Source organism: Giraffa tippelskirchi, chromosome 5 (assembly GCF_054371585.1).
Source record: "Giraffa tippelskirchi isolate mGirTip1 chromosome 5, T2T-mGirTip1v1.2.pri, whole genome shotgun sequence".
Taxonomy (NCBI): Eukaryota; Metazoa; Chordata; class Mammalia; order Artiodactyla; family Giraffidae; genus Giraffa; species Giraffa tippelskirchi.
The window spans coordinates 123426090-123438430 of record NC_137279.1 but is presented as its reverse complement, the minus strand read 5'-3'; the positions used below and the strand labels follow the sequence as shown (position 1 = coordinate 123438430).

Here is a 12341-nt window from a genome sequence, read left to right as displayed (position 1 = left end):
GTATGTACACACACAAAAAAAAAACTCACAAAATCTCTCTATAGATTTCTATGAGATTAGAATTTTTCTCAATGATAGAAGCAGGAATATGTGACCTAATATTATAATTTAAATAAGTTCTAAATGTTAGGTCTTTAAATACATTTTTAGGTTTCTCTATTCTACTAAAAGTTTAAAAAGCAACTGTGACCTCAGTATAGAATTGTGGGATTGATACCATAAAGAAATACTAGATAATACCTGGAGTGCATTTGCATTTTTATTAAATTTGACCTGAAAAAAGAATAAATGCAGTTGAAATCAATTCAATGTATTTCAACATATTCTATACACTATTTTTATTCTATTATCTCATTCACTTTATGAAGTTATGGGACATTGTTATATTATAATATCCTAAAGCAAATTATTTTAGATAACAGAGAACTTAGTAAAATTTAAGTTGTAACTTCCTATCAGTTAACACAGTAGCTTTTAGTATCCTAATTTATCATCTTTCATTTTCTCTTAAGAAATAGGTGCTCCTCAGATGTCTGGATCTCTCTTTCCATGTCCATATGGATTTGGAAAAGTGGTGAAATTATTCACTATTTGCTGTGTACCAACTTGTACTGTTCAGTTGGAACACTATTTGGTATGGTACTCTTTCCATTTTCCTCATTTTGATCACTTCCTCAATCTGGAATACAGTAGCTCAATCATTCAGCAGGTCTTCAAACAGCTGGTGGGTCAATTGTGTAAAGTATACATCAACAGTATTTGATGAGCTATTTGAAGTTTAATCCAATTTGTTTACAAGTTAATTATTTGATTATAAACTATAAGTTTTATCTGGAGAAATATCATAATTTTAGATTTTAGGAACGGAATCTTATGAATTATGTTAAAGAAAGAAACAGGAAAACACATATCTTTGTGAGAAACAGATGGCTACTCTTACTGTTGGTTATCCAAACTTGTTTCTATTTTTACCCTTCTATACTGGCTAAGATGACATTTTAAGGAAACAGCATCCTTACATACAGTCCATCTTTATTCCTTGAAGGACAACTATTAAAATAAGAAAGCATATGAGACTAAGTTTCTGTACAACGATGAGGCAGACCCACAGAACTACAAGGATCAATCAACAGAAATGGAATCAGATCATAATGATACCATGACGTTGTGATATGAAGCAAGAGTGTAAACATGTGTGGAAATTATGATGTATATTCTCATGTGAATACAAATGTGCCTAAGGGAGATCATGGTTTGTCAACCTCCTTTTCTGTCTCCCTACCAAAACATTCAAAATCTTTGAGGCATTTTGAAACACCAAAAATTTATAGTTTCTTAATTTATTCTTCACTATTTTCCATTTCTCCATAGTTTTGTAAACAGGACTGAGATAAAAAGATTGTTTTTCCCTCTCTCTAACCAACTCCTGTTTTATGCTTAGCTGATTTTTTTTTTAATAAACCTTGGATTTTTTTCCCCAAATTTATTTTGTAATAGTTTCTAAAAATAATCATTTGTTTTTAAATGTTAGTTTTGGCTCTGTTAAGTCTAACTTATGGCACTTGGGATCTTCATTGCAGCATGCAGGATTCTCACTAGTTGTAATAGTTGTGGTGTGGCAGGTGAGATCTTTGGCATGGTCTTTCTTTGGGATGGGAATGAAAATGGACCTTTTCCACTCATGTGGCCACTGCTGAGTTTTCCAAATTTGCTGGCATATTGAGTGCAGCACTTTCACAGCATCATCTTTTAGGATTTGAAATAGCACAATTGGAATTCCATCACCTCCACAAAATTTGTTCGTAGTGATGCTTCCCTAAGGCCCACTTGACTTTGCATTCCAGGATGTCTAGCTCTAGGTGAGTGATCACACCATTGTGGTTATCTGGGTCATGAAAATCTTTTTTATATAATTCTTCCGTGTACTGTTGCCACCTCTTCTTAAATATATTTTGCTTCTGTTAGGTCCATACCATTTCTTTCCTTTGTTGTGCCCATCTTTGCACAAAATGTTCCCTTGGTATCTCTAATTTTCTTGAAGAGATCTCTAGTCTTTCCCATTCTATTGTTTTCCTCTATTTCTTTGCATTGATCACTGAGGAAGGCTTTCTTGTCTCTCCTTTCTATTCTTTGGAACTCTGCATTCAAATGGGTATATCTTTCCTTTTCTTCTTTGCCATTAGCTTTTCATACGCTAGCAAAGTAATGCTCAAAATTCTCCAAGCCAGGCTCCAATGGTATGTGAACCGTGAACTTCCGGATGTTCAAGCTGGATTTAGAAAAGGCAGAGGAACCAAAGATCAAATTGCCAACATCCACTGTATCATCGACAAAGCAAGAGAGTTCCAGAAAAACATCTATTTCTGCTTTATTGACTACACCAAAGCCTTTGACTATGTGGATCACAATAAACTGTGGAAAATTCTTCAAGAGCTGGGAATACCAGACCACCTGACCTGCCTCCTGAGAAATCTGTATGCAAGCAAAGAAGCAGCAGTTAGAACTGGGCATGGAACAACAGACTGGTTCCAAATCAGGAAAAGAGCACGTCAAGGTTGTATATTGTCACCCTGCTTATTTAACTTATGTGCAGAGTACATCATGAGAAATGCCAGGGTGGGTGAAGCACAAGCTGGAATCAAGATTGCCGGGAGAAATATCAATCACCTCAGATATGCAGATGACACCACCCTTATGGCAGAAAGTGAAGAAGAACTAAAGAGCCTCTTCAGTGAAAATGTTGGCTTAAAATTCAACATTCAGAAAACTAAGATCATGGCATCCAGTCCCATCACTTCATGGCAAATAGATGGGGAAACAATGGAAATAGTGACAGACTTTATTTCTTTGGGCTCTAAAATCACTGCAGATGGTGATTGCAGCCATGAAAGGAAAAGGCGGTTACTCCTAGGCAGGAAAGCTATGACGAACATAGACTGCATATTAAAAGCCAGAGACATTACTTTGCCAACAAATGTCCATCTAGTCAAGGCTATTGTTTTTCCAGTAGTCATGTATGGATGTGAGAGTTGAACTATAAAGAAAGCTGAGCACCAAAGAATTGATGCTTTTGAACTGTGGTGTTGGAGAAGACTCTGGGGAGTCCCCTGGACTGCAAGGAGATCCAAACAGTCCATCCTAAAGGAAATCAGTCCTGAATATTCATTGGAAGGACTGATGCTGAAGCTGAAACTCCAATACTTTGGCCACCTGATGTGAAGAACTGACTCACTGGAAATGACCCTGATGCTGGGAAAGATTGATGGCAGAAGGAGAAGGGGATGACAGAGGATGAGATGGTGGATGGCATCACCAACTCTATGGACATGAGTTTGGGTAAGCTCCGGGAGTTGGTGATGGACAGCAAAGCCTGGAATGCTGCAGTCCATGGGGGTCGCAAAGAGTTGGACACAACTGACCTGATGTGGGATCTTAGTTCACTGACCAGGGATCAAACCCACGTCCCCTGCATTGGAAGGCAGATTCTTAACCACTGGACCACCAGGGAAGTCCCTTTGCTGATTTTAATTTCATCTTGGTTACATTTACCATTCTTTCATTCATTCATTTATCCTTTCTTTTACATTTACTGAATATCTACCAGAGATTCAGGAAAGATAACAGATGATTTAGAGAAAATCATTCAGGGAGCTCTTTGTGAGGAGGAAAGAAATGGTATGTGAACCAATAATTACGATAAAGAATGATAAGTACCAGAACGTATTCATAAGGAAATGTGAAACCACAGAAATCCCCTTAATTGTTATTATAGTTGGATTCCAGTTTAACATATCTTCATGTTTTCCTGAATCACTATCTGTGCATAAGTATTTGCTTTATTTTATCTTTCACACAAGTTTTACTGAAGCATATTCAATGACATCATTTGTTGTATGAATGGAAGTATTTGCAGTGGGCTTAAAACCTTAACAAGCAAACTGCAATTGGAATTGAAACTACTTTCCAAACGTACCTTGCCTCGTGTCTGTAATACATGTGTAAAATATTTCTGAATTAATCATTCCCTCTTTCTTTTCCATGTTCATGTGCCCACTGTCTACTTACTCTTCTGGTAAAGTTTTATGTTATAATGGGACAAGAATTTAACTTCAACTTTCAAGCTTTTGCCTCTAGATCAGGTTATCACATCATATTTTATGAGCTTTTCTGAGAAATTGTTGGTATCTTTGACGTTCACAAAAGGCTTGCTCTAGAATTTACCTTCTTCAAACCTGGATTCTGTTCTTTCATCTCTGAAAAGATGTGTTAGTCCTGATTAAGTTTTAATTTTAAAATTGATTGAATAATAACATTTAACTGATATTTATGTTTTACAATGAATTTAAATGAGAATTATCAGACATAATCTGAAGATTGAATGATGCCTATTTCAACTACTAGGCTAAAGATTTACATACCAGTTTTAATTTATTTTAAATCTAATGTCATTATCATTTGATAGAAAAATGTAAAATTAGTGAACTCATTCAACTTTCTATTTAATTACTGTTACTTTGTATTAGTCAATTAACATTTGGACCTACACAAATTTCAGAATATTCATGAAAAAGGCAAGTCCTTATATTTTGTACACAAAACCAGTTTAATTGATTTTTCTGTTACTTTGTATCAAATTGTCTTGGCATTGGGTAGATGTTATTATCATCATGAATGCATGTGTAAAATTGATTAAAATTCATTTTCATAAAAACGTCTATACTTATTTTATTGAATGTATTTAATTAATTTTTTGGCAGTGCCATGTATTTCAAAATAAAGTAAAACACTTTCTAGAACCCATGTATGTTTATAATATAATGACAGGATAGTGTAGTAAACCAATCTTTGAGATAGTTCATGTATTTTTTCTGAAACAATGAGTACACATGAAAATACTTTTAGATGTTTTTTGACAAAAACCTTTCTTTTCCTGTCTTCCTCAAATATGGCCTGTATTTGGGACTCAAATATATTCATGGTAAATAAGAAGAAACAAATAAGAACAGTTATTCCTCTAAGGCCAGATTATCATCAGAATAAGTTTTGCGTTTTATAAAAGCACATTAATCTATCCTATTGTCATTGTTTAGTCGCTAACTTGTATCAGACTCTTCTGTGACCCCATGAGCTGTACCTCACAAGGCTCCTCTGTCCATGGAATTTTCCAGGCAAGAAAACTGGAGGGTATTGCCATTTCCTACTCCAGGGATCATCTTAACTCAGGAATCGAACCCGTGTCCCTTGAATTTCCTGGATTGGCAGGTGGATTCTTTTAACATCACATCACCTGGGAAGCCCCAAATCTATCATATAGATTATTGTTAGCAGAAAATTCAAGCAGAGATCATTGCTCTGGGATATGTTTCTTAAAGCTATAACATCTAATAGGTAATAATATGTTAGGTATTCAGTACTTCATCTACCCGCTTAAAGCTGTTTTATAGGAGTAATTTCTTTATTTTTCAAAATTACTACAACTTTTAAAAAACATCTCCCTTTAGCAAATCTTTCTCCAGAGAGTTGGAATTTTCCTGAGAATCATAGTAATTAATGACACTGAAGGACAAAGCAGAAAATGTATACCTAAAATATTTTGATACGTCTTAGTGTCTTTGCACTTGATCCTGCCTTGGCTTAGAACACTCTAGATCGAGCATTGGTTTCATTGCTGGCTTTCATGATCTCAGAAATTTACCTTATCTCAGTTGATTTCCTCCAGTTAATTTCTGTCTCCTCAAGGTATTAATTTCCTCAGTGGAAGTTTTCACAGTTTGTAATTACTTTTCTCTCTATTGGTTTATGGGCTCAATAAAGGACAGAAATGTTATGTACCTAACAGAAGCAGAAGATATTAAGAAGAGGTGGCAAAAATACACAGAAGAACTGTACAAAAAAGATCTTCACGACCCAGATAATCACGATGGTGTGATCACTCACCTAGAGCCAGACATCCTGGAATGTGAAGTCAAGTGGGCCTTAGGAAGCATCACTACGAACAAAGCTAGTGGAAGTGATGGAATTCCAGTTGAGCTATGTCAAATCCTAAAATATGATGCTGTGAAAGTGCTGCACTCAATATGTCAGCAAATTTGGCAAACTCAGCAATGGCCACAGGACTGGAAAATGTCAGTTTTCATTCCAATCTCAAAGAAAGGCAATGCCAAAGAATGTTCAAACTACTGCACAATTGCACTCATCTCACATGCTAGTAAAGTAATGCTCAAAATTCTCCAAGCCAGGCTTCAACAATACGTGAACTATGAAATTCCAGATGTTCAGGCTGGTTTCAGAAAAGGCAGAGGAACCAGAGATCAAATTGCCAATATCCGCTGGATCATCGAAAAAGCAAGAGAGTTCCAGAAAAACATCTATTTCTGCTTTATTGACTATGCCAAAGCCTTTGACTGTGTGGATCACAATAAACTGTGGAAAATTCTGAAAGAGATGGGAGTACCAGACCGCCTGACCTGCCTCTTGAGAAATCTGTATACAGGTCAGGAAGCAACAGTTAGAGTTAGAAATGGAATTGGAACAACAGACTGGTTCCAAATAGGACAAGGAGTATGTCAAGGCTGTACATTGTCACCCCGCTTATTTAACTTATACATAGAATACATCATGAGGAATGCTGAGCTGGAAGAAGCACAAGCTGGAATCAAGATTTCTGGGAGAAATATCAATAACCTCAGATATGCAGATGACACCACCTTTATGACAGAAAGTGAAGAAGAACTAAAGAGCATCTTTATGAAAGTGAAAGAGGAGAGCAAAAAAGTTGGCTTAAAGCTCAACATTCAGAAAACTAAGATCATGGCATCTGGTTCCATCACTTCATGGCAAATAGATGGGGAAACAGTGGCTGACTTTATTTTGGGGAGCTCCAAAATCACTGCAGATGGTGACTGCGGCCACAAAATTAAAAGACACTCCTTGGAAGGAAGGTTATGACCAACCTAGACAGCATATTAAAAAGCAGAGACATTACTTTGTCAACAAAGGTCTGTCTAGTCAAGGCTATGGTTTTTCCAGTAGTCATGTATGGATGTGAGAGTTGGACTATAAAGAAAGCTGAGCACAGAAGAATTGGTGCTTTTTAACTGTGGTGTTGGAGAAGACTCTTGAGAGTCCCTTGGACTGCAAGGAGATCCAGCCAGTCCATCCTAAAGGAGATCAGTCCTGGGTGTTCATTGGAAGGACTGATGTTGAAGCTGAAACTCCAATACTTTGGCCACCTGATACAAAAAGCTGACTCACTGGAAAAAACCCTGATGCTGGGAAAGATTGAGGGCAGGAGGAGAAGGGGATGACAGAGGATGAGATGGTTGAATGACATCACAGACTCAATGGACATGAGTTTGGGTAAACTCCAGGAGTTTGTGATGGACCGGGAGGCCTGTCGTGCTGCGGTTCATGAGGTCGCAAAGAGTCGGACACGACTGAGCGACTGAAGTGAACAGTTGGTATAATTGTTTATTGGTCTCTCTTATTACTGGGAGATTCAGGTAAACATCAACTTTATGTTTTTAGCAAATAAAACCAAAACGCTAGCACCAGTGCCTGATACATAGTAGGAGATGAAATAAATACATGTTAAATAAATAAATGAGTGAAACCAACTTAACCACACTTTTTGTTTGGTGAAAATGTCTACTAACTCAAAATAGCCTTAAATGACATATTTTTGTGTATGTGAAGATCATATATTCCAAGAAGGTGTTCTAGGTGCTTACAAATTCTGTTGGACAATTATTTATTATTATTTGTAATATAAAATTGTAGCATTCTGTCTATATTTATGCAATACCAATATGAGGGCACAGAGTAATAACTGCTGAGGAAATAATAATTCTTTTCACTTTGCCATCATTTACATTTTTGTCAACTTCAGAAAAGGATAAAATGGTGAGAAAAATCTGTAAAGAGTTTACATACAAAAGAATATTTCAACGAAGGAAAATATGTCAGCTAACTATACCATATTTTGTTCTTTCAAAATATTACAAAATTGACATGGGACATAATGGTGTTTGATGTTCTCAGAAAAATACAATATGTTTAGGTAATTGTATGTGTGATATGGATGCATCATTGTGAGAAATACATAAGGAACTATTAAGATTTGAAGAGCACAGATTTTCAAAGTGGTATGTATATGTGTCTGAAATTGCTGATGTGCTATAGTTAATTTTTATTCACTTATCTTTGAAAAACAATTTCTGTAGCTTATCATGAATCCCTAGAGGTTGTATGATTAAGTCAATATATGTACTTAAATAGTATGTAAATGTATTTAAATATAGTGTTCTTGATATAGCCTAAGGTGTTTCACATGAATATATCCAACATTTTGCTTTTGGAGGGAGATAAATGTATTTTTATGCTTCATCACACATACTGTAAATATCCTTTATGCTTGTGTTAAATTCCCACCTTGCTTCATATCATCCATTCAATTTTTTATATACGCTGCATAAGAAGTGCATGAAGCTAAATTCAAAATTTGTAAGAGTCTAACCCATGATAAGTCAATTCCATGTCTTTCTCTGTGCTTCACTGATCTGGCCAGAACATGGACTTTTTATATGAAAAGGACTGTTCTGTGATCGAAGCCATGAAATCAGATGAGAAACCGGAATTACCAGAGAGATATTGTTCAATGGCATTACTACTGTGAATGATTTTTCTTCAATTTTCTTTCTCAAAACAAACAAACAAACAAACAAACAAACATTTCTCTGAGATTACTTAAAATCCCAGAAGGCTAAAGCTAGTTCTATCACTCAATTCTACAGAATGAAGGAAATGAGCAACAAAGTGCTGGTTTAAGGTCACCTTTCAGCTAGTGACTGAAGCAGGGACAGAGCTCAGTTCTACTAATTTCCAAACCGATGCTCTTCTCAGGCATCATTTATTTTCACTGGTTGTTTTAAGAAAACATGGAAATGGTAGTGAAGCACCAATATAAAATAGCCTTAGGCTCTTGAACTTATTAGCTCTGTGGCTTTGGGTATGTGACAATCCCTATGAAACTCAACTTTCCTGTTTATAAAGTGTCAATAATAATACCTACCTGCCACATTTTCAGAAGTAAATGCAACGAGATAATAGATACTTTATACGAAGCCTGCCATGTGGTAGGCATTCAAATAAATTGTACTATTATGATTATTTGCAATTAGCATTATTTTAAAAGTGAATCGTTACTATAAGCATGAGTAATCTTAGAGCATTCAGTGTGAGACAATCACTGGGTGGGCAGAGCTCTCCTGATATTGGAAGAATCCAGCATTGCTTTGGCAGACCGTGGCTGCACCCAGTTTAGAAGTAATTAGTCCTACTCAACCAAGGTAATCGGGAAATTGGCTCTCAGACCATATTTGCAATTTTATGTGGAGAGAAATGATTCAATATTCAGTAATGGTTAGGTGCTTTCAATGTTCAACCTTGAGGTCCTTGTGTAAATAGGATTGTTGTTGAAATGGAATGGAAGTTTTGACAGCAGGAACAGCCCCTTAATCAGATTTACACAGAAAAGGAGGGGATGTTCCATCATGGGAATGCCAATGAGAAGAAGTGCTGAATGTGAAAACCAGTTATTTTTAATGTTAATGTAAATATTAACAGTAATAACCAAACATCGATTGTCTTTCTAAACTCTATGTTTCATAAAGAGAAAAGAATCCCATGTTCATTTGTCACGATATGTTTGAAACTGTATTTTCACTTCAAATAAAGGCATAGAAATAGCTTATGAACTAAATAAGTTTCAGAAAAGTACCCAGTGATTGAGTAAAGGATGGAACAATTAGGATAAACTATATGAGGAAGCAATTTTTTGTAACAATAATAGAGATGATCATACAAATATTGGCAGGTTTGACTGGCTGGGTTTTGGTGTTTTGCGCAACGCTGCAAGGGGAAACCAGAGGTTGACACTGAAACACTTCAATTAGCTTTAGCAGGGGAGAAATGGAGGAACCATAGAACATTAAGGATGAATTCAGGGAGACCCAGGACCGTGGAGAACTTGCCTGCTCTCCACATATTTTCCAAGGAGAGGCTTCTATGGTCACAGACTATGGAGCCTTTATCAAAATCCCAGGCTGTCGAAAGCCAGGTCTAGTCCATAGAACTAGACTTATCCTGTCACGTGGATAAGCCCCCTGAAATAGTAGATGTTGGAGACAAAGTGTGGGTGAAGCTTATTGGCCAAAAGATGAAAAATGATAGGATTAAAGTATCCCTCTCCCTGAAGGTTGTCAATCAAGGGACTGGGAAGGACGTTGATCCCAACAACGTTATCACTGAGCAAGAAGAGAGGTGGAGGCCATCCTTCCAGGATTACACTGGGCAGAAGATCACCCTCGAGTCTGTCCTGGACACTACCTGCAAGAAGTGTGGCTGTAAAGGCCACTTTGCAAAGGATTGTTTCATGCAACCAGGTGGGACCAAGTACTCTCTGATACCCAATGAGGAAGAGGAGAAGAAAGAGGCAAAATCAGCAGAGTTTGAAAAGCCTGACCCCACGAGAAATTCTTCTAGAAAAAGAAAGAAGTAAAAGAAACATAGAGACAGGAAGTCATCTGACTCTGACAGCTCAGACTCTGAGAACGATACAGGCAAGAGGGCAAGGCATACGTCAAAGGACAGCAAGGCAGCAAAGAAGAAGAAAAAGAAGCGCAAGAAGAAGTACAAGGAGTGAGAGTGGAGGGTAGAAGGAGTGGTTGAGAGAAGGAACCAGGAGCCTGTGCTTTGAAGCCCTGGCTCCTAGAAAGACTCAGTATTAAGAATAAGGCCTCCCACCCTCTTCTCACCCATGCGAGATGGCATCCCTCATGCCACAGGCAAATTTGGGACTTAGGTATTAAAAGCATATGCCTGAATTGAGTTGTTTCCTTATCACTCTTGGTTCCTTTGCAAGTGACCCATGCAGCTCACCCATTCATTCACCCAACTTCATTTAGCAGAAGGTCCTATTAACCTTTCCAGCTTCCGCTGCAAGATTCCTGTACAGGAGTCCAGGCTAGAGCCACAGGAACTGCTGTGGGGGTGAGTCTGGCTGTAATTGAACATAGTGATTGGCCCCTCCCTCTTGGGCTACCCACCCTGGCCTGACTGGTGGATGGTCTCTGCTACATTCGGCACAGGGGCAGAGGGAGACTGGCAGTATGAGGGAGAACATGGTAAGTGGTGCTCACTTCTTCCATTCTCCTAAGATCTTTCTGCTAGGTTAGAAGTAACAGCCAGTGGTCACAGCCAGAAAACCATTGTTTGCAGTGACTTAGCTTGTTTGTGACATTCCGTCAGACCACTGAACCAGACAACTCAAGCCGAAATCATTGCTTTACTTTGTATTTACTTCAGTGTGAGTCAATTGGTTCCATTTCAGGTTTCTGATTAAATCCCTGATACTAAAAAAAATAAACATTTATATACATATATAATTATATATATAGGCAGGTTTGACCCCATAGACTGCAGCATGCCAGGCTTCTCTGTCCATGGAATTCTCCAGGCAAAAATACTGGAGTGGGTAGCCATTTCCCTTCTCCAGGGTATATTCCCAACCCAGAGATCGGACATAGGTCTCCAGCATTGCGGGTAGACTCTTTACCATCTGAACCACCAGGGATCAGAGTGCAGATTAAACCACATGCGTGTTGATTAGACGTGATCCATGACTTTGGAGTTGTTACTATTGGCAGGACTTTTCTTGGAGAACACAGTATTAAAACTGGAAATTGTAATTTCGCTAAAGCTCATTTTCTCATCTTTAAAATGAGTGATTGTACAAAATGACCATTTAAGTCTCTTTCAGCTCTAAACACTGAAAACAATTCGATCATTAATTCAAAGATAGAGTCTTTCATCCTGTACATGTACCCAGAATCCATCAGGACTGAGGCTTGAGGGGAGGCGTTCCACCCTGTGAGGTTCCTGTTATCAATCAAATCAATGCCAAGGATTATTAGAGGATTTAGGACTGAGCCCAGAGATACTGATTCCATAATTACAACCTAGTTTGTTCCTGACCCTTCAGGACAACATAAACCTAGTTTTCACTTCAGCAGGAAATCCCAATTTCAAGGGCAGAAGCAGAACTGCACAGTTCTCCAGAACTGGGGAGTAAGTTGCAGCCTACTAACCCATTCCCTCAGTGGCTGTGATACAAGCGAAATCACAAAATCAGCTCCCTATTTTATGCTCACATATTTTGACACTTATAGCTTGTTACATCTTGTCTGGAACATTTTGTCCATGCTGTTTGGAGCATGGCTGAAAGTATTCAGTGGTCTTCAAGCCTCAGGATTCCAATTCTACAAAATTTTAAAAGAGACATC

General features: G+C 37.6%; 1 pseudogene; it reads left to right on the top strand.

Moving 5' to 3' along the window:
• The first annotated feature begins 9994 nt into the window (after positions 1-9994).
• On the top strand, positions 9995-10702 carry LOC145504637 (zinc finger CCHC domain-containing protein 17 pseudogene; annotated as a pseudogene).
• Positions 10703-12341: the final 1639 nt, after the last annotated feature.